Raw genomic sequence first — 6,134 nt, 5'->3', positions numbered from 1 at the left:
TGGTTGTTTCAGCAGCTCAACCATGTCATCAAGGACTCAGGGTCTTTCTGACTCTCAGCTTTGCTTTACTCCATGTCATGAGATGGTTTTCTCCTAGTTGTGAGGTAGCTGCCAGCAGAAAAGAGGATTTTTTACCCCTTTATTTAATTTAATGGGAAAGAGGAAAACAATCTCTCCTCAACTGTACAAGGTAAGTCTCATTGAGCAACTTCAGGTCACATGCCCATCCCTGGACCACCAGGAGTTACCAAGAACCTGCATAAGTGAGCCTATGTAGTACATTCAAATAGATTTTTTTTAAAAAAACCACTCAGATTTTTTGTTTCTTGGAAATAGCAACCTGATTGGTGGGAGAAAAATAATGGAAAGCCTGATGGACATACCCAAGACAGAATCAGTGAACTGAAAAATAGTGCCAAGGAATTCTCCCAAAATACAGAACAATAAGACAAAGAGGTGAAAAGTATAAGATATGAGTTTAAATATAGAGAGACTCAAGGCTTCTGCTTTTGCCTGGGATGTAGAAAGCTGGAAAGAGAGTCACTCACTGTTCCTGCACCAACAAAAAGAAAAAGCTGCATAAACTACAAAACCATATTTCTTGAACCTGTCTGTAGTGGCCACCTTCCAAGATGACCCCCAGTGAACCCCTACTTCCTGGTATTTACACCTTCGTGTAATTGGCTTCCATATGGTACCAGGGTCAGTCTGTGTAAGCCATAAAATGCTGCAGAAGTGATGATATGCCACTTCCAACACTAGGTTATAAAAGAATACAGTTTTCTGTCTTGGGTTCTCTCTTTCTCTCCCTCTCATTCCCTCTCTTTCTCTCGCATCACTTGCTCTGCAGGAAGTGAGCTGCCATGCTGTGAGCAGCCCTATGGAAAGATCCACGTAGCAGGGGACTGAAGTCTCTGACCAACAGCCAGCAATGAACTGAGGCCTGCTGACAACCATAGGCATGAGCTGGGAAAAGTTCTTCAGCTCTATTCAAGTCTTGAGTTGTCTATAGCCCTGGCTGACAGCTTGACGGCAACCTCATAAGAGACCCTGAACCAGAACAACCCCATTAAGCCACTCTCATATTCCTGAGACATGGAAACATGAGATAATAATTGTGCATTGCTTTAAGCTGCTTCATTTAGGGATAATTTGTTATGTAGCAGTAGATAACTAATAACCCATCCAGAGTGGAAGTTTCAGGGTAATGAAGCAGTCTGAAATCTAAGGGAAGACAGGGGTCTCCAAGCAGAGGCAGGTAGTGAGCATTTGTTTACCTATGGTAGAGTATGAGAAGAAGAGATCTAGGTGCCAGAGAAAGAGGTAAAAAGAAGAGATAAATTTTTATTTTTTTGATACATCAAATGATTTTATTTTTTTTATTTTTAATTTTTAAAATAAATTTATTTTATTTATTTTTAAATTTGTGGCTGCGTTGGGTCTCCGTTGCTGCACGTGGGCTTTTCTCTGGTTGTGGCGAGCTGGGGCTACTCTTTGTTGCGGTGCGCGGGGCTTCTCATTGCGGTGGCTTCTCATGTGGATCACGGGCTCTAGGTGTGTGGGCTTCAGTAGTTGTGGCTCGCGGGCTCTAGAGCACAGGCTCAGTAGTTGTGGCGCACGGGCTTAGTTGCTCCGCGGCACGTGGGATCTTCGCAGACCAGGGCTCAAACCCGTGTCCCCTGATTGGCAGGCGGATTCTTAACCACTGCGCCACCAGGGAAGCCCCCAAATGATTTTATTTTTTATTGAGGTATAATTGACATATAACATTATATCAGTTTCAGGTGTACAACCTAATGATTCAATATTTGTATATATTGTGAAATGATCAACATAGTAGGTCTTGTTAATATCTGTCACCATATATAGTTGCAAAAATTTTTTTTTCTTGTAACGAGGACTTTTAAGATTTACTCTTAGCCACTTTCAAATATGCAATACAGTATTATTAACTATAGTCCCCATGACATTTATTTTATAACTGGAAAATTTATGCCTTTTCACTCCATTCACTCATTTCCCCCATCCCCATCCCCATCCCCCCACCCCTGGCAACCGCCCATCTGTTCTCTACATCTATGTACCTAAGTAAGATTATATAGTATTTGGCCTTCTCTGACTTATTTCAGGAGATAAAATTTTAAAACTGTTAAAGGCCAAATGTGGGTTAATGTGGAAGTATAGAAATTGTGGGAGCTGCAAATAAAAGGATGGTTCATACTCACTGGCAGGCTCTTCTCCATCAACCTTCAGTGGTTGCCCAGGACAAAGATTAGTAACAATGCAGGCGAATGGAGAACCAAATCATCCTGCACCTTGATCTTGGGCTTCCCAACTTCCAGAACCATGAGAAAATAAATTTCTGGGTTTTTTGGGGTTTTTTATTGTGTGGTATGGGGGCGTGTCACCGTTGTGGCCTCTTCCACTGCAGAGCACAGGCTCCGGACGTGCAGGCCCAGCGGCCATGGTTCACTGGCCTAGCCGCTCGGCGGCATGTGGGATCCTCCCGGACTGCGGAACGAACCCGCGTCCCTTGCAGCGGCAGGCGGACTCTCAACCACTGAGCCACCAGGGAAGCCCTAAATTTCTGTTATTTAAGCCACTCAGTCTATGCTGGTCCCAGCTGATGCAGTACTTGTTTTAAATTGTAATTTCAAATTCCTTATACGTTGACCTTGCATCCTACAACTTTGCTAAATTCACTTATTAGTTCTATCACTTCTTGGTTGATTCTCTGGGATTCTCTGTGGAGACAATTATGTCATCTGTAAACAGAGACAGTTTTATTTTTTCCTTTCCAATCTGTATAACTTTTATTTCTTTTAAAATTTTCTTAAATTATATATATTTTTTAATCTTAAAATTTTTTATTGAATGAAAGATTCTTTAAATTCTATAGTGCTTTACAATTTTCAAAAGTTTCACACACATGATTTCATATAATCCCATAATGACCCTTTTTTCTTTTATACTCATCTCTATATTTCCTCTCCCTCCCATCTCTCTCCCCACTGGTAACCACTAATTTGTTCTGTCTGTGAGTTTGCTTCTACCTTTTAGTTCTTTTTCTTGCATTACTTCAGTGGATAGAACTTCCAATGCAAGTCTGAATAGAAGTGGTGAGAACAGATATCTTTCCTTTGTTTTCAAATTTAGGAAGAAAGCATCTAGTCTTTCATTATTAAGTATGATGCAGTTTATACAGTTTCTATAGTTCTGTAACCATCATTACAATCAGTTTCCGAATAATTCCATTACTTTAAAAGTTTCCTCCTGTCCATTTACAATCAATTCCACTCTCATCCCAAGAATCAGGTAACACTGATCTGATTTCTGTCTGTATATTTTTGTCTTTTCATATAAATGGAATCACAATATGTAGTTCTTTGTAGTTGGCATTTCACACTTAGCACTGTGTTTTTGAGGTTCATCCATGTTGTTGTATGTATTAATAGTTCATTCCTTTTTTTATTCTTGAGTAGTAGTCCATTGTATGTGCATGCCATTAGTTTATTAATTTACCTGTTAATAGACATTTGTGTTGTTTCCAGTGTGGGGTCATTATACATAATGCTGCTATGAACTTGTACCTACAAGTCTTTAGGGTACACAGATTTCCATTTTTCTTCTGTATCTACCTAGAGATGGAATTTCTGGGTCCTATGGAAGTATATGCGTACTTTTTTTTTCTTATTGGTCACCATCTGTTATCATGTTGTCTGTGCGTTTAATTTAATCAAATTCCCCGAGGAGCCTTAGGACGGAAGATAGTACAATGGACAGAAGGGAGAATAGTTAATATGTTGAACAGTATCCCCCCTTAAAAGTCATAATGTGCCCTGGCTCTGTGCATCCTCAGATCCAGGTCTGCTCTTTACACCCCTAGTCTAGGTTACATAACCTTTGTGCTCAGCCCCTGTTCCCCAAACCCCTGGCTTCATCTGAAACCCTCTCACATGGAGGCTTATACTCAGCCATCCCTTCTCCTTCCACTCACAGAATTGTTGTTTTTTGCTGTTTGCTCCTGCAGTCGGATCCACACACTTCCTTTTCCTCCTCCTCGTCCCTAAATGACGTCTAAAACCAAGTCCTGCAGGAAGGCAACTTTCAGTGAATTTGATCTCCCTGGAGTGAATTATTTTGGAATCAAACACATGGTTGGTTTTGAAATCAAAACTCAGGAGCTGCTAAAAACTTCCATGGATGGTTCAACATTCCGGGCCTGAACCTCAGGCCTCTGGACAGTGGCGGGAATCTGTCAATCCACTCTGAGGGATTAGGGCTTCCTTTTCTCAACTTGCGTATGTTTGTCTAAAACCTTTTCCGTCTCCTGAGTATGTAAAGCAACCTGAAAACCCAGGTCAGTCCCTGCAGGCTAACTTGAACTTTAAAAAGTTGGTGCAGGTAAATTGACATGCTTTCATTCTGGCTCTGGTGGTGTTTTTCAAACTACAGGTTACTACCAATTAGAAGTCAATTAAGTGGATGCAATGAGAATTTTTCAAAATCCAATGGATTTTAACATACCAGAAGGTGCTGCCCGCAAGAAGCGTAGCGTTGTGTGAGGCAGCTTTTTTTGCATGTGCATGTGGGTAGGTGCACTCACATGTGCTGGCTAGTGATGTAGACTGTATGTCAAGGGTGTTGGAGGATCGCTGAGGCATTGAAAGGTGCATAACAAATGTTCTTTTTTTTTTTTTTTTTTTTGCGGTACGCGGGCCTCTCACTGTTGCGGCCTCTCCCGTTGTGGAGCACAGGCTCTGGACGTGCAGGCTCAGCGGGCATGGCTCACGGGCCCAGCCGCTCCGTGGCATTTGGGATCTTCCTGAACCGGGGCACGAACCTGTGTCCTCTGCATCGGCAGGCGGACTCTCAACCACTGCGCCACCAGGGAAGCCCAGAACAAATGTTCTTGATCAAACAAACTGATCAAGGATTGTCTGTGCTTAACCTTTCTTTTTTCCACGAATAAATTTATTTATTTATTTATTTTTGGCTGCATTGGGTCCTTGTTGTTGCGCACGGGCTTTCTCTAGTTGCGGTGAGCAGGGGCTACTCTTCGTTGCAGTGCATGGGCTTCTCATTGAGGTGGCTTTTCTTTGTTGCGGAGCACGGGCTCTAGGTGCACAGGCTTCAGTAGTTGTGGCACGCCGGCTCAGTAGTTGTGGCTCACAGGCTGTAGAACGCAAGTTCAGTAGTTGTGGCGCAGGGGCTTAGTTGCTCTGCGGCATGTGGGATCTTCCCGGACCAGGGCTCGAACCCCTGTCCCCTGCATTGGCAGGCGGACTCCCAACCACTGCGCCACCAGGGAAGTCCCGAATATTTAAAACTTTAACTTTTCTAATTTGTTGGCATAAAGTTATTCATAATACTCCCTTATAATTCTGTAGCATCTATTGTGATGCTCCTGCTTTCATTTATTCCTGATTTTGGTAATTTGTGCCTCCTCTCTTCTGTTCTTGGTCAATTTGGCTAAAGTTCATCATTTTTGTTGATCTCATCAAAGAATTAACTTCTGGCTTTATTTGCTTTTGCCATTGTTTTTCTTTTTTCTATTTCATTGGTTTCTGCTCTGGTTTTTATTATTAATGTCCTCTGCTTACTTGGAGCTTGATTCAGGCTTCATTTTATGGCCTCTGGAGGTAAAAACTCCGATTATTGAGTTTGAAGCTTTCTTTCTTTCTAATATATGTTTAAAACTATACGTTTTCCTCTAAGGACTACTTTAACTGCATCCCGTAATTTAAAAATATATTTTGTTTTCATTTTCATTCTGTTCAAGATATTTTCAGTTTCACTTGAGATTTTTCGTTTGTTTATTTAGAAGTATGTTGTTTAATTTCCACGTATTTTGAGATTTCCCAGATTTTTTCTTTGGTTGATTTCTGACATGATTCCATGGTGACTGGGGAAATCATCTGTATGACTACATTCCTTTTGAATTTATTAAGTTTCATTTAGTAATATAACATATAGTCTTTCCTGGGGAATGGCCCATTTGAGCTTGAAAATTGTTTATGTCACCACTGTTCATGGAATGATATATATATACATCATTTAGGTCAAGTTGGTTGACAGTGTTGTTCAAGTGCTCTTATTGATGATTTTCTGTCTAACTTTTCTATCAATTTCTG

The sequence above is a fragment of the Lipotes vexillifer genome, unplaced genomic scaffold, assembly GCF_000442215.2.
Source record: "Lipotes vexillifer unplaced genomic scaffold, Lipotes_vexillifer_v1.1 scaffold892, whole genome shotgun sequence".
Classification (NCBI taxonomy): Eukaryota; Metazoa; Chordata; class Mammalia; order Artiodactyla; family Lipotidae; genus Lipotes; species Lipotes vexillifer.
This window is presented reverse-complemented; position numbering follows the sequence as displayed.